At 40.5% G+C, this 20,885-nt stretch overlaps 1 long non-coding RNA gene across 1 annotated transcript; it reads left to right on the top strand.

The window, feature by feature from the left end:
* The first annotated feature begins 3,338 nt into the window (after positions 1-3,338).
* LOC125078949 (uncharacterized) lies at positions 3,339-17,135 on the top strand. Its single transcript, XR_007121024.1, has 3 exons — positions 3,339-3,426; positions 12,601-12,762; positions 16,926-17,135. It is a non-coding gene; the product is annotated as an uncharacterized LOC125078949 (long non-coding RNA).
* The last annotated feature ends 3,750 nt before the right edge of the window (positions 17,136-20,885 follow it).

The following is a 20,885-nucleotide window of genomic DNA, read 5'->3' on the forward strand; positions in this document are numbered from 1 at the left end:
TGCAGTGCTCTTTTACTCCTCAGATCACTGCAATGTGCCTTCAGTTCTCCCCCTCCCATGTTAGAGTTATTTTCCCAAAAGTCACTAAATTAATGGACATTTTCAATCCTAATCCTATTTCATTTCCTTTGCAACCTAATAGCTAATATTTATCAAGGGCTTATTTTGTGTTAGGACTTAATGGAACTGCTAACCTCAAAATAATCTATAGGTACTATTTTTACCCCTGTTTGGTATGTGAGAAAACTATTGCAGAAGAGGTTGGGAAAGGTCCTCAAGGTCACCTAATAAATAGTAAGTGGGACATCTAGAATCCCACACCAGACGAGTGAGCCCAGAGCGCCTGGGGGATGTCCTTGACCATTCTTCCTGCCCTCTGACCTGTGGATGTTCTCTTGACTCTTTTTCCTCTTAGTCTGTGCATTTTTCTCTACCTTACTGCCACTATCCTAGTTTGGAAGACAGTACCTCACGAGGATTATTTAAAAGGCTGCCCAATCAGCCACTCTGCTGCCAGGCTTGCCCGGTGCAATCCATTTTCCAGATCCCAGACAGAGTGACCTTGCTGAAGCCCAAACACCACCACAGCAGGCTCTCTGCTTAAAATCCTTCAAGGGCTTCCTGGTTTTTAATCAAAAGCACAGTTCCTTTTATGTAGTCTAAAAGGAGTTTCCAGATCTGAATCCGGCAAATTTACCTGTTCGGTTGCACCTCTGGGCAGTCTCCATGGGCCTGTGAGGACTCCAAGCTACCGACCAATGGCCCACACTCTCTCTTACTCCAGCTTTTTTTTTTAAGGCTCTCTTTTTAGCTCTTTCTGGAAAGTTCTTGCTCTTAGCTTCCTTCGTTTGGTGTCATTTTAGATATCACTACCAGGAAGCCTTCCCTTGGTTGTCCTGGGTTATGTGGCTCTCTGTGTGCTCCCACTGTTTCCACCCTATTCTTGAAGACCTGGGCTTACCACTGTGTCTTTTTAATCACTCCCTGATGCTTGCCTTACTCTTTCGAGTATGTCTTGCTCACCTAGCCCAATGTCTGATAGATGGTGGGTGCTCAATAAATATTTATTGAATGATCAATGAATGTTAAGCTTTTCAAGAAGTTTTGAATAATACTCAAAAGTGGATCCATAAATGTATTTTCACTGGTTTCATGGTGCTTTGGGGTATTTCTTTCTCCACTTATGAAATGGGACTATCAAAGGTATCATCGTTCTAATATATTTTTTATGCTGAAACCACAAGATTTAAGCAGTACATATTCGATCTCTCAAAATTCACAGAGAATTTTTTGCTATTAACAAGGAAAAGCAGAATTAAATGTTTTATGGAAATCTATGTCCTTCATATTTTTATATTTTAATCTGATGTTTTTTTGAGAAACAGCTGATTTAGGATGAAAGATTAACTAGTTGGCTGTGTGTTTATTTTATGTGTATAATAAAACCCTGATCCAATAGCTTTTCAATTGGCAGTTAGCAGAAAAAAGTGACAGTAGTGTCGAGATGATGAAATGGCACATTTACTACAGAACGGTGTACCAAAAGTAAGGAGATTATTTCTAAGCACTTCTGAAAATTAATTATTCTATGAGCTATTTTTACTTTACTTGAAAAACTATAGGAAACATAAGGGAATTGCTGTTTATTGGATTTATGCTTGTAGCTCTTGGTTCACTCCTTTCCTCTTCAGGCAGATTTTTCCCCCAAAATCTATCAGTTCAAGGCTGCTTTGCTATCCTTTTTACATTCTTCACTTCTAACTCTTCTTGGATTTTTTATGGCCTTTGGGTCTTTTTATGACTTTTATAATTTATGTCTGTTTTCTTGAATGGCCAGTAAAAGCTTTATCTACACTATATCCATTTGAAAGTAACTGATATACCAGTTAGGATATTGGGTTATGCGGAGATAACAAACAACTCCAAATATCTGTGGCTTCAAGTAATCAAGTTTTACTCCTCATCCAATCATGTGTTCTTTAGAAGTTAGAGTCATCAAAACTGCTTAGGGACCAAGGTTGAGAGACTAACTTTCACCTGCTCTCAACTGCCTATCTTGAATGAGGCCAGCTACCATGCCAGAAGGACCAAAAAAAAAAAAAAAAAAAAAAACCCACAACAGTTGAGCATCTTCCACTGGCCATTCAAATCCTCCAGCCTGGAAATGACACATTTCATTTAAGCTTATGGCTTATTAACCAGAAATAGTCACATGGCTCTACCCACAGGGAACCTGGAATCTCCTGGAACTCAGAGAACTGGACATACATGGCAGACTATGCTGGCTACCTGAGTAGATCTCTGATCTACTAGATCATTCCCACTAGAACGCTTCTCCCAGCAATTCTTTTTTAGCAACCTTCCCAGTATTCTCTAGAGTGATTCTTATTAATACCATGCCAGAGTCCAAGACAACCTGTTTATCTTATGCTCATGTCTTTGTCCAAACTCAATGCAAAAGCACAGTCACTGCACTGTCCCTTAGCACATTTCTCCCCTGTCTGGCCTCTGTACTGCCTTGCAGCTCTGACCTGGGACTTGTACTGTTTCTGGGTATCAAGCCACGACTTCTGCATCACATTCACTTCCTGCTCTCCCTCACGAGCATCAGCATCTGAAGGGAATGGGTAAAGGTCATTTCCGAGATCTATGAATTTGGACTCTTGTTTTTGTTTTTTTTTTAAGATTTTATTTATCGATTTTGAGTAAACTCTACACCCAACATGGGGCTTGAACTCACAACCCTGAGATCAAGAGTCGCATCCTCCACCCATTGAACCAGCCAGTCACCCCTGAATTTAGATACTTGTAAAGGAAATTTTTTTTTTAAGATTTTATTTATTTATTTTACAGAGAGAGAGAGAGGTCACAAGCAGGCAGAGAGGCAGGCAGAGAGAGAGAGAGAGGAGGAAGCAGGCTCCCCACTGAGCAGAGAGCCTGATGTGGGGCTCAATCCCAGGACCCCAGGATCATGACCGGAGCCGAAGGCAGAGGCTTTAACCCACTGAGCCACCCAGGTGCCCCGTAAAGGAAATTTTGAATCATAGAATCCTAAATTACTTACACTACTTAAAAAAAAAAAAAGTCTCTTAAGCCTGGCTTCCCATATCCTAAGATTCCAGTTTGAAGGCAGCAAATGGCAGTGGAGCACAAGAGGTGTGACATTGTAGTTAGAATGCGACTCTGAACACCAGAGTAAGGATCACCCACGCCCTTGGTCTATTTCCTTGTTTGTTTGTGACAATATGGCTGTATCAGCTGTGACCACCTTTCATGCACAGGGATTTTAAGATTTTCTTTGTTGTGTTTATCTTAGTTTTTTTGTTTGTGTTTTTTAGCACCCAACATTGAGAATGAGAAAATGGGCTTATAGTTGGTAGTCCGGTTACCTGCACTCCGAATGTGATGGCAATTGACTTATTATAGGTATATTTATTTGTTTATCTATTTATTTAGTTATTCTTGAAGTACAGTTGACATACAGTTTTATACTTGTTTTAGGTGTACAACACAATGATTTGACCATTCTTTACATTCCTCAATATTCACCATGGTAAGTGTGTTACCATCAATCACCATACAAAGTTATTACAATATTATTGACCATATTTCCTATGGTGTACTTTTCATCTCTGTGAGTCATTTATGTATAACTAAGCATTTGTACTCTTAATCCCCTTTACCTATTCTCCTATCCACCCACCTCCTTCCCCTCTGGCTACCACCAGTCTGTTCTCTGTATTTATGAGTCTGTTTCTGTTTTGTTTCTTTGTTTTATTTTTAAGATTCTGCATATAAATGAAATCATATGGTATTTGGCTTTCTCTGCCTGGCTTATTTCACTTAGCATAATACCCTCTAGATCCATCATCCATGTTATCATGAATAGCAAGATTTTCTTCTTTTTTTAATGACTGAGTGACAGCCCGTTGTGTGTGTGTATACATGTGTGTGAATCACATCTTCTTTATTCATTTATTTATTGATATACACTTAGGTTGCTTCCATATCTTGCCTATTGTAAATACTACTGCAATGAATGTAAGGGTGTATGTATCTCTTCAAATTAGTGTTTTTGTTTTCTTTGGGTAAATACCCTGTAGTAGAATTACTGGATTGTATGTTGTTTCTATTTTTAATTTTTTGAGGAAACTTCATACTGTTTTTCACAGCGGCTGCACCAATTTACATTCCCCAAACAGCACGTGAGGGTTCCCTTTTCTTCACATCATCACCAACACTGGTTATTTCTTGTCTTTTTGATACTTGCCATTCATTACAGGTGTTTCCCCAAAAGGTTCCTTAATTAAGAGGTCTTAAATGTACATGTGTTTGATTGTAGGCACAACATTCAAAATTAAAAAGGGAAAAGCCAGATTTTCTAATTTTTCCATGGTACTTTAGGAATCTTTCTTATAATTTGATAGTCTTTTCATCCCCTCCCTTTTTTTTGTTTTAATAATCATGATATGAGTTTCAAAAATGCTTAATATCTCTTTGAGTTACATACTAGTGTTCTACAATTTCTTTGCTTTTAGCAAATAATCAGTTCTGTCACCTGTATAATATAGGGATCTGATAGAAAGAAAAAAAAAAAATGACTCCAGTAAGAGGCTGCTTTGGGTAAAATCTTCACAAGGATTCTTTCTTTTTTTCCAAACAGAACCTTAAAATAAATTTGGAGTGTGGAGCAGAGTATAATGGTGACAGCAGCGTGCCTGCTGCCTACCAAAAGTTGAATTCTGTGTCAGGAATGATAATTACTGGCTCTGAAGCAGAAAAACTATCTACTCTGTCCTGATTACTAATTAATCAGGTGCTAAAGGCATTTAAACCAGTGACCTTATTTCAGGGATGGAAGTTACAAAGTGATGCTTAAGATTTAAAGGGACACTGGGTCCTTCTCCTCACCCCCCACACTGCCAAAAGGTTAAATGCAGTATGAAAATAATTCTGTGTGCGCATGTGTGTGTGTGTGTGTGTGTGAGAGAGAGAGAGAGAGAGGGAGGGAGGGAGGGAGAGATCATTTGTCTTATTCTCATTGAAGCAGTATTAACAGAGAGAGTGTGGTTTTCTGAAGGCTCAGATTCCAACTATAGAATGATAGCCTTGGAAGGGTCCCTGCAGATTACAACATTCTAATTCTACATTGAAAAATAAGTCAGGTTTATCTTAATAGATGCTTTGTTGGCATTTAAATTGCTTGGATCCTGTCTTTATGTAATGCATGCTTATTATTGGTAAAATTTTGAAAAATAGTGGAAAATAAAGCAGAAATATTTAGAATGCTACTGCTATACATTTTGTTATCTATTTTCCATATATTTTATATTTTATTTCTTATTGACAGGACAACGTGTTAAATCACACTGTAGCTTTCTTCTATAATCTGATATTTTTACAAATTTTTTTTTTGTGGCTTGAAATTTACTTTGTCATATGACATGTTACTGGGTGATACTCAATTGAAAGAATGTAAAAAATATATTTACACAATCCCTATTATGGGACATTTCTATGATTTCAACTCTTCACTCCTATAATATTGCATTTTATATAATTACTAGAGTACATCTCTAATTATCCCTTAGGATAAATGGTTAGAAATTGAATTAGTAGGTCAAGGGACATAAATATTTAAGGCTTTTGCTATATTACTAAACTGCTCTTCAGAAAGTTTGTACCAAATTTCATCGGTACCAGCAGCATATAAAAGAACCCTTCTCTATAACCCTCAGCAATAGTGAATATTAACCTACTTAAAAATCTTTTATCAATGGATAGGTGAACATGAACTTTTCTTATTTCAATTTGCATTTCTTTACTTTCTATTAAGATTGAACATTTATCAAGAATTCTTATGGATGCTTTTCTCAATTGTCTATGAATGTACTTTCTCTAGTTTCCCTTTGAGCTGTTAAACATTTTATTGATTAATAGTAAGTTCTTTATATGTTAAGGTTATTAGCCTCTTTATCTTATATAATACAAACCTTTGTTCTAGATTGTTATTTACACTAGAATTTCTTTTGTCCTTTTCTGTGCTAAAATGAGTATATAGGTTTTTAGTTATAATATTTAAATATGTAACCTAGAGAAAGGAATTTTTTTTCTGGGACTCAGTTGCTTTGTCTGTAAAATGTGTGTGTGTGGAGAGGGAGGCATGGGGGCAGAGGTTGGGAGGAACAAACTGAAGAGATTGGATGAAATGATCTGTTATATCTCTTTCAGGTCTAAAAGTTCTGTGATTCCATTACTTCCCAATTCTATCCTAATTACTGCATATAATCAAGCCATATGGTACTTTTTTGATCTTATAAATTTGGGGCAAGCATTACCATTGCTTATTAAATCTTGGTGCTACAAATTCAGGGTTAATTTTCTTTTAATGAAGAAACTTCTGCATGACCCCAGGGCTTTTTTCTTCTATTAAATTGTTATGAACCATTTCCATTTTAAAAACACCAATGGCTTTAATGAGTTAGGCCTGCCACTTTCATAAAATTGCAGCTAATGAATGACCTTGCAGACAGAAATGGGCAACACAATTACAGTCACCAAAGTTTTCTTCATGACTTTGAGCCTGTTTACCATTTTCATCCTGTGCGTGGACACACAGAGCCTCAGAAAATTAAATGTAGAATACACTTGTGGCTGCAGTGTTAATAGAAGAGACAGAGTAGTTTATACCTGAAACCATGAGCAGGGACGTCAGCTTAGAAGGAGATACTGTGGCTTGTTGACAGGTGGTTCTCATGGTGATTTATAGCTATGAAGCTTGGAGATGTCTGGATTTCTAGATTTATATATTGTATGGAATATTCTCTATTTTTATATTTTAGTTGGAGTAGCTTAGAGAAGTCCCAAGGCACTTTTTTTTTTTTTTTTTTTTTGTATCAGAACAGCATGGTTCTTCATGGTATTGCAAAGTGTTGAACAGGAAGGTCTTGAACATGTACATGTGGTCTACCTTCTTAGATCACAGGAGGATACTACCAGGAGCTGAGTGAGTCTCCTTGTGTTTTTTTTTTTTTTTTTAAGATTTTATTTATTTGACAGACAGAGATCACAAGTAGACAGAGAGGTAGGAAGAGAGAGAGAGGAGGAAGCAGGCTCCCTGCCGAGCAGAGAGCCCGATGCGGGGCTTGATCCCAGGACCCTGAGATCATGACCTGAGCTGAAGGCAGAGGCTTAACCCACTGAGCCACCCAGGTGCCCCGTGAGTCTCCTTTTTTAGACTAATTTTTTGGGTATCATTTTAAAAAAATCGTTATTGGTCATCAACTATAGAAATTGGCCTTCCCTGTAGAAAATGTCTATAAAGAATCCTAACTCCAGGTTGTTTCTCATTAAGGTGCTGTGTTTCCTGCTTTGTTCATCATAGTTTTGAAAGATGCATCTTACAGCCAATTTTTCCCAGAAAATATTAATTTATAATTATCTAGAATCAGTACTTTATTTCTAGTTAAAATGTTTCCTTCTCCCCAAAGATCACTGGAAGGACACCTGAAGAGATCTCTTCAGGAAATCGCTTCCATGGGCTGAAATATCCTGGATTCCTGTTACTTCTCTGAATTCCAGACCCCAGACCCATTTAGTTGTTGGTACTTTTCTTCCTTTTATCCCAGACGATTCGAAGATGGTTCTGGCTATATTTTGGTTTATGAACTAGTGTGGTACATATGATATTTTAGAAAACTTCTTAATTAGGTCTCAATGTTACTAAGTTCTCCTTTACTCTTTCACCATTTTGTCATAGCCAACAAACCTGGAGTCTGGAAGAGGAAGATACAATGCAAGGGAAGGGAGACAGGAGGGAAAAGTGAGGGACACGTTCCTGATAGCATTTTGAGGATTGTTGGGAGAAGAGGGTGAGAGGCAAGACAGATGAGGTGAGACTGAGCTCTAGCTCCTTTCTCTGGCTTTGGCCTGGGCATGCTGATCAGGCAAGCCAAAGCAAATGATGTGGGCAGAGTTTTCCTTGATTCATTTTGGGATTCTAGGAGAAGATCTCAGCTTGCTCTACTACAACCTGGGGCTGGTCACAACTGAGAATGCTGCATGGCCTAGCATAGCAAAGATCTGCGTTTTCCTTTGGCTGGTTGTCACATAGAATCTAGAGGTTGTCATATGTTTGCATGGCAGATGTAGAAGTAAGCTGACTCTGGCTGCATACCTTCCTAGCACAACAACATTAGCACTTGTAATAAATACTCATATAACACTTACATGTGCCAGGTGCCACTCAAAATACTTCATCTTTATTAACTCATCCTTGTAGCAACTCTGAGAGGTAGATGCTGTTATTATTAGCCCCTCCCCATTTCATAGATGAGGAAACACAGACACAAGGATATTGAATAATTTACCCAGGGTCTCAGATGGGAAGCAGAAATCTGGAATCAGACAATCTGGTGTCTGAGTCTGGAGGATGATCATGGTCAAGAGTGAAGTGGTCCTCTAACCAAGGCCTACAGTGCCAACTGCCTGGGCCAGACCTCCGGATGCCCATCACCAAGGGTCAGCTGAGAAGCTTGTGGAACCCTAGTTGGATGAAGAGGTAGATAAGTGGTGGACTAATCTTTACTATTCAGTAAGAGTTGTTAGGGGGTTCAGCAATGAGGAGAACTACACAAGGAACACAAATACATGTATGCCACTCCCTTTACCTGCTGCTCTAATAGCTTATCAGTCTCTGTCACTTACCCACTGCCAACTTAAGGAAGGAAGGAATAAGGGTAAAGAACAGCCTTATTAGAGTGAGACGGTGTGGCCTAAGTTGATGTCTCAGTGATGGGTTTGGCCCGGGATTAGTCTATCAGACTAATTACTGGACTGGCAATTTTTTCTGCCACTCTTTGGATGGGATCCAGGAGGGAAGCTAAATCTTTATGGAGAAGTTAAGGGAGCAACAATTTCCCTACACATCTGTATAATGTAAGCACTCAAAAGACTGGGAGTAATTTTCTTTTTTCTATGCATGGAAGGTACTGGAACATAGTTTTTTTTAGCATCCATAGGGGGCAAAATAAATTCTAGGTATATTATTATCGTTTTCCACTAACCAGAGTGGAAAGTAGAAGTATGACTCAACCAAAATTATCTAAGTAGTTTCTGTTTTGTTTTCTATGTAAAAATGATTATAATTACATGACTCCTGAATTATTTAAGATGACTATATTGCATTTTTCTTTGAAAATGACCATTAGAACACAAGTCCCTTCAGCCACACAATTTATTCTGATGACAAACGTAGAAACCAATTACGTTTCTATTTCTGGAAAGATAAGGGACAGTAAGATCATATAGGATAATTGCTTAATTTAAGAAATATAGATATAGATAGATATGACATTATCTATCTATCTATGACTCTCCTGACTGTTACATAGATAGTGGAGGGAGTGGGTAGACAACACATTTCAGACATGCCAGAGCCTGACCCAGCGGGATCTTTCCAGGTGAACACCAGTCTTCAGCTGTACTTCGGGATTCTCGGGCAGAATCTACTAAAACAACCAGAGAGCAGTTTAGCTAGACAGGCCAAATGCTCCCCTTCACACTCCAGCTTTGTGTGTCTCTGTAAATTATTTTTAGTAGGTGCTGTAATTGTGGTTAAGCGTGGAGTTTACCAAAGCTCTTAAACATGAACCTGTCGAACAGCTTTACTTGGACAGAAGTTTCTCAAGGGCTACGAAACAAATATGCAGGCAGGAACAAACCTGCCTGGGATGCTTCACTCAAGGCCTAGGCTTGGGGAAAATGCTAGCATTGACTTCCATATAGCCTCCTTCAATTTAACTGAAATTAAAAAGCAAATTACGATGAAATCATTTGCCACAATCTGGTTCAGTGTGGTTTTCTAATTGTTTGTGTTGGGGACTAAGCTCAAAGAGGAAGTGGGGCAAGGAATGAATCCCTTGTAGACAGGAGACACGTTGATGCTGTTTAAAACTCCTGTCAGGGTCTGGTTTCTGAATTCCAAATAGAATGCTGCTTTACATGAGGAGTGGAAAAGAAGTGACCTAGGGCATCTACTTGGGGGCTCTCTGTTGACACAAGATGGAGGAACAGACCTTGGGTGGATTCTTCGAAGAGAGCATTCAGCATTTTGCTCTAAATATAAAACCGTAACAGTCATTTGTTTGTTTTTGCAGAGGAGAGTCTGAGACCTACAAATAAACAGCTTTTGGTCATCGTGCACATAGGAAAGCCAGACTCCATACTTATGATTCAGAGCTGTTTGCTTTGGAATGCTGCATTTTCCCTTCGCAAGTTGGGTGAAGTGAAGTTGTTGTCTTTCTAGGTCCCCTTCCTCCTACGTCCCAAACTTCAACCCCAGGCAGTTTTCCGTGATATTGAACAGCTGCTCCTTTCCAGTTGCTAAAGGTTTATGCCATGGCTCTGTATTTATCTTGGACACTTCACTGGGTTGAGCTTATTATCTCATTGCATTGCCACTGCAGAATTTATTGAATAAAAGGGGGCTGCTGCTGGCTGTGAGCTAACTGGGAAGTTCAGAGTTTCAGAGTCCTCGTGAATTAGGGCACCAGATGCACAAGTAAGATAAACCTGTTACCCCTCTAGCCCTTGGGATGAGATTTCTCTCTTCTGAATGCACCTTCTGCAGAGTTAACAATTTAGATTGAATTAGTTCAGAACACAAGAAGGCAATTTTCATTTATAAAGGGATTAGCTTTTTCTTTTCTTTTTTTCTTAGGCTGGAACAACAATCTAAACACAAGGATAAATTGAAATGGGATTTCCTTTTTAAATGGCTTTCACTAATACAAATAAGAATAAGAAAGGAAAGCTATTTGGGGGATGCTGAATGGCCTCTGACCAAGGCATTTTAATAACTGTAGGTAATTGGGGCGCCTGGGTGGCTCAGTGGGTTAAGCCGCTGCCTTCGGCTCAGGTCATGATCTCAGGGTCCTGGGATCAAGTCCCACATCGGGCTCTCTGCTCAGCAAGAAGCCTGCTTCCCTCTCTCTCTCTCTCTGCCTTCCTCCCCGTCTACTTGTGATCTCTGTCTGTCAAATAAATAAATAAAATCTTTAATAAATAAATAAATAAATAACTGTAGGTAATAAATTTAAGGTTTTAATTTGGGATGCTGGTATTTTTAACTGCTTTACAGAAATATATCCACGTGGACTGATGAGGCCTATTAGGACCCTTCCTCCAGGAAGACTCACAGAGGTGTTGATCTCTCAGGTGTTAGGGTGACATCCTAGGGCTGCAGAGACGTGAACTGGAAAGGAAATAGTCTTTGGCTTAGAATAATTTACATTCCTAATGCACCTTAATCTGTAAAACATTGGGCCGAATGCTTTATACTGGGGAAACTCCTATTCATGGTATAAAATATAATCAAATGCATTTCATGGTAATGAACTACTCAGGTTTAATGAATTTTTTTAAATGTGGAGTTAATGTTCTATTTTAGAATTACATTTGTCCAGTGAGTATTTAAGTGAGTGATTACTCACTTAAATATTCTATGGAGTCTTTCATAGATGCTGGGAAAATGGAGATAATATGTCCTTTCCTCATTTCCATTTGCTTAAGAAGCAAAATTATAAAAAATAAGCGCTACGGAGATTCTAACACGTTGAGACAATTCACACGTCTCTGTAGCTCGGGTGACTTCTGAAGGAAATCGCACGGACTCAAGTTGCCACCTGCTCCTCTGGTCACAGATTAATAACATCTGACCAAGCATGAAGGCATGCTGAGGCCATCTGCCGTCACACAGCGCAGGATGTGTCTCAGCTTCCTCAAGTGGAGCTCTGACTAACGACATGGCTCCACTCTCGGTCAACAGTCCTGCTATCGAGCTGCATGACCCAGTTCTTTTGATAACAGGAATTCAGTTCTCATCTCAGTCAAACCAGAGCTACAGAACCTGCTCGGAATGGCTGAGCTATTAGGCCAGCTGTATACTTTCGTGATAATTACGAGCGCTCTTCTCTGCTTATGTAGTAAAAGGATGTCAGGTGAGACCTTTTGCGTTTGTCCCTGTGCTTCGATGTGGGGCACAAAGCTAAGGAAAATAGATACCGAGAACATCCATATTTTCAAATAAATTGGATTCTCTCTCCTCCACACTTCCTACCACCTTCACCATCACCATCACAGTCATCCTAACTGTGGCCGCTGTTCTCTTCACCAAGGTTTCCTTATGCTCTGGCCTTTTGGTTCCAAGGAGCAGAGAGCTGACTCTGTAGCAATAGAAACACATGGGATTATAGAGAATGATGAGAGAGAAGAAATCCCTGCTCACCTGGTATCCATACTAGGAAGGTTGTTAGACATCAGTGACTGGACCCTTTCCTACCCTGTCCCCCTCAGGATGAGGAGAGGTCCCCAGCACCATCATCACTAACATTCCAAAGGAAGCCCACGTAAGAGCCAGAGAGTGGTGGGTGCAGGAGAGATGACATTGGCCCAAGGACTACAAGGACTTGTTCTTGTTCCGAAAATAACAACTGGGCCACCTAGCGCAACCCCTTTGATCTAACAGTGTTTTAATTTTTTTTCACTGAAAAATTAGGGGACTGGAATTGATGGTTTTCAAATCGTGTCATAAAATTTCAGAATGGTGCCTCTAGGACTTCTGGCCAGACCTCATTCCCCTCTTCCCTCTTCATCCCACCCGGAGTGAGAATAGTTACCTGGCAGTGAAGCTGCTACTTTCTGATCATGAGGATGAAGGTCTGTACATTAAGATTTGTGGACCTGGGCCCCTGAGGAGATCACGTAGGTACCATCTTACCTTTTCTCCACTTCTTGTTGTGCAAAACAATGCACTTTTTTTCTCTTCTTTCTAGCACCCCCCTCCCCCCAACCCCCAACCCCCTCCCCCCACAGTCCTCAAACAATGCACTCCTGTATAGCAGAGCTACTAGTCGTTTTCTGTTGCAGACTGCTGCAGGCATTTCTGAGGAATACAGCATTGAACTTAGTACCGCTCATCAGGAGTACTGAGATCAGTAACCATAGTTAGTATTCATCTAGTATTTTGTAACCATCTTCAGTACAAACCTTGTTTTCATCAGATACTTGAGGTGTGTTTTTTTTTTCTTTTAATGGGGGCATTTTTAGCCCTCCTGCAGATAATATTGTTTTAATGTTCTTTTATAAATGTCTTGTTTTTAGATGACAAATCTGAACACAATATTTATAACCCACCCCTTCCTTTCATACCAATAACACAGAGAAGGTGATTTTATGAATCAAAATATGAAATATTAAACCAGAGAAACCGTTCCATCACTGACAACGAGTATAGTTAAATATGATGATTTTTAGACTAAAAGAAGGGATTGTTCTCTTATGCCCTAAATTAACTAACCTCTTGTGAAGGTTTAAATAAACATTTACTTCTTCCTGCTTTTAATAAAGCAAATGCAACTATTTCTTGCAAAACTGAATGGCAATTTTAACTCTGAAATAAAACTTGGATCTGAATTGCATTTCAACAGTGCAAGTGAGTTAAGTAAATATGTCTCTTTGAGGAATTAGATTGAAATATTCTAGTCTTCTATATACTCACATCTTGATGAATATTAGTAGATTTCTGAAATAATTTGAAATGCAACTCTGGTCCTCAAACACACACAAAAAAAATCCTTTAGAGAAAGATTCTGGCTTAAAATTTGAAAATGTTGAAGACCTATTTGGTTGAAAGATAGAGTGGAAACATGTTACCTAGGTTACAGGAATTTATGATAAAAAATAAAAAAATGGATCTCTGAAAAACATGTAATCTATCCTTCATTTAAATATATCTGAAGTCTATTGCCAATTTGATGACTCTTGCTTTATAACATCACATATATTTTTTATATCAAAGGGAAAACAAATTTCAAGAGAGTTATACCCTCTTCTATAAAGGTACAATGGTTTATTTATAACATGCCATTTTTATCATAGGTCACTAGAGAAATAAATGGGCTTTCTTTGAAAGAGTTCAGAAAGGAAAAGCAAAAAACTTTAGTTTGGATTTTTTATTAATATATTAAATTTCTGTAAAATAATTTACATTTATATAACAAAAGATGTAGCAAAGAGTAGCGAAAAGGATGTAACCTTTGAGGTCAAACAGGTTTGTACTAGAATCCTGGTTCTCCCAGTCTCCTGGTGGCAGACACGGCCTCAGCCCATCCAAACCCATGCCCAGGCTCCTTAGCTTTTTTCAACATTCCACAGAAAGGCTGAGAAAGTAAGATTCTAGCTTCCCCAGCCTCCCTTCCAACTGGGCTATGTGACCCACTTATGTCCATTCAGCTGTAAGGGAAAGGTCCCAGGGCATTTCTAGAAAATATCTTCCTAAAACGAGAGAGAACAACATGGGGAAAAAGTAATTTTCTGTTTTCCATTGCCCCTACTTCTTCCTGAATTGGATCTGTAAAAGGATAAAACAGTCATAGCTATCATCTGACTGAGAAGGAGGAACAAGAAGATGCCTGTGACCCTGACCTAGTGCCCCTACCTGGTCGAATTCATTGACCCAACCCTGGGGTTATTAGCTTCTAATTCCTTGCAAGATGATTTAAAAAACAACAACAACAACAATAAAAAAAAATGTTCATTGTTTGTAGCATTCCTTACTGACATACATTTATTTTGATGGACAAATATTTTAACTTCTCTGAGCTTCAATTTCTCTTTATGTAAAATGGGAATAATAGTACCAGCTCACAGTTATGGTTGTTGTTTTGGAAGAATTCACTGAAATATGTCTTTGAACAGAGCAACACATAGTAGATGCTTTTTAGTTATATTATTGGCACTGCATTGCCTTAACCAGCTTGAAGAAGATAGAATTAAATAAGGCTCTGCTAGTCTGCAAAACTACACAACATATTTTAGCTTATAATTTCTCACTTTATTCTTCCAACAAATCTACAATGAGGGTATGATTTTTCACTCACAGACAAGGAAACTGAAGCTTAGTGATAGAGAGTTCTAAGGGCACATGATTTGAATGTGTCAGAGTTGGTATGTGTGCCCTAAGGTTCACCCCACATGCGTCGGGAAATATGAGAACCCTGAGCTGGGACCAGGAGAAGGCATCAACCTAGAGAAACAGGAGGTCTCAAACTCAGACAGGCTCACCATGTGTGCCAAAGAGAGATGCTGAGAGTTCTAGAATGTGTACTTGTGTATAAGCATGCTAGTCGGTGGTGGAAGGGAAGACCTGGGCAGCTGCTGGGTTGGAGTGTGAGAGCTATGGCCCAGAAACAGGAACAAAGGATTTAAGGTCCAGAAAAGTGCATAAAGGCTGGTAGCTGACTCACATACCTTCATGAGCCAAGATGGTAACATGAATGTGTGGGTCTGGTAGAAGCAAGACAAAAATGGATGGAAGGGACTAGATGCTGGAAGGAGGGCACATGCCCTATCTAAATACATTTGAAAAAAATGTGAATGCTGTGCTGATGAAATAAGAAAAGTCCTGGGATAGTATATGATTGCTGGCCACAGGTTTGCAACCTGGACAGTAAGGTAGCAGGACATAGAAGTCCAGGTTGTACATGACTTCAGATCCCAGATATTTTCTCTCCTCTCCTTATTTGCTATTCATTTACTCCTTCCTTCCTTCATTGGTTTTACCAATGAACAACATCATTTGGTTTCTTTCATTCAGTAGTGGTTGGAGTGGGGAAGATTAAGGAGAAGAAACTCTGCTTTAGGAATAGACTCAAACAAATTTATGTATCATAGGTTCCGGCTTAAGTATTTCATTCCAGGCAGAGGGAACAGCATATATAAGAGACACTAGAATAGGTGAAGGGGTGTTGCTTATCAAGGCATATAGCCTTGAAGGAGGGCCAGATAATAAAGGGCTTTTTTTTTTTTTTTTTTTTTGACAGAGCATTTGGATTTTATCCTGCAGGCATTTGAAGGATTTTAGTTAGGAAAATTCATGGGCAAATTAACATTTAGAAGGATGACTCTGGAGTCTCCGTGGAGGGTGGGTAGAGAAGGAGCAAGATTAAATCCAGGGAGACCAGACAGAGGCTTCTTCCACAGCACGGACGACATATGCTAAGGGGTTGAACTGGGATAGGGAAAAAGGGGGACTGAGAGCAGAAATAGTAAGGGACAGTGATGGGCTGTACTTGCCATTTGGAAAACACAGGAGAGAGGAGTGTAGTGTGATGGTTCTCAAACTCCAGTAAGCACTAGTAAGCAACAGAAGTACCTAAAAGTCCTCTCCCACCCTTCTGCCCCACCTCCTCCCGTAGCTCTGGGCTGGGACTTGACTGCATTTCTAACAAATTCCCAGGGTAATGCTGCAGTTGCACACTTGAAGGACCTCTGCTCGAGGCAACATGTACCACTCTGCCTTAGGCAATGATTTAGGTCTACTTTGCCTTACATTTTAGAAGTTGAGGCAAGTACTGAATTGGCAGCCTCTCTTATTAACAAGTTATATATACAGCACGTATCAAAATAGGTGCTCCGGTAGGAAATTCGTGATTTACCAAGTCTCTGATTCTAATATGTACTAAGATCAAAAGGCTTTTAGCACCAAGCAGTTTTATTTTCCATGAATGATACAGAAATCGAGACAGAAAGAGATGGAGGGAACTTCATTAATTTAGGCTTCCATAAATAGGAAGGTAAAATAATTTGGAGAGATAATGTAGTGAAATTTCTTTGTAGTATTTATCATGAGAAGAACTTGTAAACAAGCAAATAGTAGAAGGATTGAAATAGCAATTCATACCCTGTTGAAAATATTTTTTATGAGAAAATATAGGAAATCCTATTTTCTCAGAAACGCATCCTACAAGTAAAGTTGGCTGGAAGGGAATAAATGAGTCTATTATTTCCTGAGGCTTTTTATAGATTTCTACTGTCCTCAAGATTTCTTCAGTTCTTTGATCTCACTCTGCTGTGGGTTTTTCTAGGCACTGTAAACAAATTTGGGTGTTTGATAGCACAGCTGTGACTGCTGGGAGCAGAGTTTTAAGGATGTCGTCCTAGGACCTCCACCAGAGACTGACTGAAATCAGAATCCCGGGGGATGGAGCTCTGAATCTGTATCAACAATCTCACCAGGTGATTCACATATGGAATTTGAGAACCAATAGCATACATGTTTGATTTCCAGGGAAAGGTTTTCTTCTCTCAGGAGACATTCTTAAGCTCATGTTGATCTTCCTAGTAGTGACTCTACATTGTCTCTTTCTGCCCCTAGTTTTATTGAGATATAATGGACATAATGGGTAAGTTTAGAGTGTACAGTGTGATGCTTTCATATACATATGTATTTTGAAATGATTACGATAATAAGTTGAGTTAATAGCTCTATAACCTCACATAATTTCTCATGTGTGCATGTGTGTGCACCGTGTGTGTATGTATATGGTGAGAGCATTTAAGATCCATTCTCTTGGCAGCTTTCAAATATAATACAGTATGCTTAACATTGTCTCTTTATAAGAAATTGTGGTAGGGGGGCACCTGGGTGGCTCAGAGAAGCCTCTGCCTTCAGCTCAGGTCATGATCCCAGGGTCCTAGGATCAAGCCCCACATGGGGCTCTCTGCTTGGCGGGGAGCCTGCTTCCCTTCCTCTCTCTCTGCCTGCCTCTCTGCCTGCTTGTGATCTCTGTCTGTCAAATAAATAAATAAAATCTTGAAAAAAAAAAAGAAATTGTGGTAGATATTCTTCTCGGCCCACAAACTCTGGTGCTTAAGAAAGTAACTCTCTTTCCTTCCTCCTTCCTCTATGCCTCTCTCCTCCCCTCCTTCTCTTCTTCCACCCTTCCCTTCCTTTCTTCTTTCCTTTCTTCCTTTTTTCCTTCCTTCCTTCCATCCCTCTTCTGCATAACTTTACTTCATTTTCCCTTAGGTGTTGTCCCCTTCAGCGTGACTGAAACTTGGTTACTCTCAGTGGGAAGTGTTGGAGGGCAGTCTAGATTTCATTTTAAGAAAATGGCACAGGTGTGGGGCGCCTGGGTGGCTCAGTGGGTTAAAGCCTCTGCCTTCAGCTCGGGTCATGATCCCAGGGTCCTGGGATAGAGCCCCACATCGGGCTCTCTGCTCAGTGGGGAGCCTGCTTCCTCCTCTCTCTCTGCCTGCCTCCCTGCCTCCTTGTGATTTCTATCTGTCAAATAAATAAATAAATCTTTAAAAAAAAAAAAAAAAGAAAATGGCACAGGTGTTACACAATGATTTCCACTTGTGTCCTTTGGGTGAGAACCCAGCCACATAGTGACTTCTGGGTGCAGGGGACCCTGGCCAGAGTCGTCTTGGCCAGGCAATCTCATGCCCAGCTAAGCTTTCATAACTTGGAAGAAGGGAAGAAAGGATTTTGGAGAAATAACTAGCAAGCTGCCACACTTCCTTTACATTTTTCTTTCCTCCTAATTTTGGCCAGCCACCTCTCTAGAGGTTTACCTAAAGATTTAGTTTATATTGCTTTGTTTTGTTTTTCCCTTCAAATCTTGAGCAGTATTGTTTGAAGCCTATTTTCTTAAGACTCGAGGATGTGCCTGGGAAAGGACTTAAACCATGTTCACTGCCAAGTTTAAGAAACCTCTAGGCATGTGGGGGAACTGGTGAATGTCCTGACAGAAGTCTGTGCAGAGGGAAGGACCTCCCCAGGGAGATCTCAGCCAAAGACAAGAAGCCTGCCAAAGTCAGCAGGGTCTGAAAAACAGGGCTTTTGTCTTGGAAGGGAGCAGCCCAGCTGGTACAGGGTGGTGATTGTCACTTAGCCACTGATAGCACATTGGAGCCACTGGGACAAAGAGCGTTGTGTAACACCCAACAGAACTGTTTTACCAAAACCTATAACACTTTCAGACCTAAGACACACAGTTCTGTGGGACCATCCCAGTAGTTTTTAACATGAATGGGAGAACCAATTTCCTCACATTGTGCAATAATGACTACGCAGATGGACCCCTCACAGACCCAGGAGCATAAGTGTGCAGGACTGTGCAGTCTGAGGGAGCTCCAGGGAGGAGGACTTTCCATGTGGAAGTGACACAAGGCAGCTTGGGTGGTTGGTGGAGCTGTCATTGGCATCATGGTGAGCACTATGACTTGAAGGCACTAGTCCCAGCTAAGGGACAGATTCCCAAATCCAGAGAAAGTGCTCAAGTTCTAAGGAGACACACTGAACAGATTAACAGCAGTGCCTGGGGAAGCAGTTTGGACAGTGGTGTGTGCTGGTGGGTGACCACGTGTGAGACCCCTCATGGAGAACCCCCAGGTGGGGAGTTTCCAGTGCACCAGAGCTCTTGCTGAAGTTGATGGGAGCCAGAGACAGAGCAACTTAGATTCCTTCAGACAGAGACCTGCATGACCCACGGGAGGGGCAAAACCTTCCCCTAGTCTGCCAAGAAGGCACTTCTACTTGATGAACTCCACATTTTAAAGCTCAGTCATTACAATTTGAAAATATCTGATAATTTAAATTGTACCAATTTATCCTAAAGAACACTCTCCCTGACCCTCATCTGCATGCCTTCAATGGTTTGGATTAGTAGAGAAAGGACAACAACTCAAGGTGAGACCGCGTGCATGATATTTCAGCTGAACCTAGAGAAATACAAGCAGCTAATCCTCCCTCCCTTGCCCCCCCCCCCCCGAAGCACTTTGGCATTTCTCCTTTAGTTCTTTGCTGTCGGCCTTATATGTTAAATTATTTGATTTTGAGAACCTGGAAGATATCTTGGAGATTAGTTATAATCTGGGACATGTGCAGCCCGGCTCAGAGAAGAAGGTTAAGTGACTTGCCTAAGATGACACAATTTCTTCGTCCCTCTGTTAGATTATGGCATCCCTGAAGGCGGCCATGGTGGCGGCTGCTGGGGTCTGCTCCGCAGGGCCCAGGGCCTTGTCACTGACGGTGCTGTAAGAATCAGCTGAAATGAGCTAAACTGGATTTCCCTTATGTACAATGAATTTTTATCCTGGAGAATAGCAGCAAAATGAAAATCTCACGAGAAGCCATACTTGACTCAAAAGCCCCAGTTCTGTGTGAGAAATGAGGACTTGGATGCATCCCCTAGTGGAAGAAACTTAAACACAAAATGTATTTAACTAACACATAATCCTTACCATGTGCCAGGCATTGTTCTAAGCGCTTTCCAAACTTTACTTCCTTCGGCCTTCATAATAGGCCTAAGAGTTAGGTCATATTATCCTCAACTTACAAATAAGGAGAGTAAGGCTTGGAGGGGCAAGTTACTTAGGGCAGCTCAGGCAGTGAATAATGACAGACCTGACATTCAAATGCCGTCAGCCTGGCTCCACGCTGTGTCTCCAAGGGTGTGGTCCATGTTCGGAGTTCTGGGCGATTTTCTCTCTCTTTTCAAATTATTACTGAAGCGCGAGGCTTCCTTTGGCAATTTCTGCAGCCTGGTCACAAGCACCACGTGAGGTTCCAAGAGGCCGCCACTGGCACAGTGAACACATTTTCGAGTGTGTGTCAGCACAGGAATCACCGCGGCCAAACATGACACACCAGCCAATGCTCTGGGACGGGAGCCCTCACACAGCCTTTGGGCAGTGTCAGCTCACGGGGACTCGTGTGGCTTTGCTGACACAGCTGGTCAGCCTCAAGAGGCTTCTGCAGTGGCCGGGGTGGCATGGAAGGAAGTTTAAACCTCAGGGGTTGTAACTTTCTTTCTGCCTCTTGCAGAGGTTGTAATTCATTCTGGTGAAAGCGATGGAACTTCAAGCGTTAGAACCGTGTCCTTGAATAACTTCTCTTATCCAAGATTTGAACAAAGTACAAAAGTGGTTAGGTTGTCGTTTAGACTTGCCAGAGAACAGAGGAGTGACTGGAATGACTTGCCATAAAAGGAAAAGTACTCATTTCCAAAGCCTTTGAGGGAAATGATTACTTTACTCAA

The sequence above is a fragment of the Lutra lutra genome, chromosome 1 (assembly GCF_902655055.1).
Source record: "Lutra lutra chromosome 1, mLutLut1.2, whole genome shotgun sequence".
Classification (NCBI taxonomy): Eukaryota; Metazoa; Chordata; class Mammalia; order Carnivora; family Mustelidae; genus Lutra; species Lutra lutra.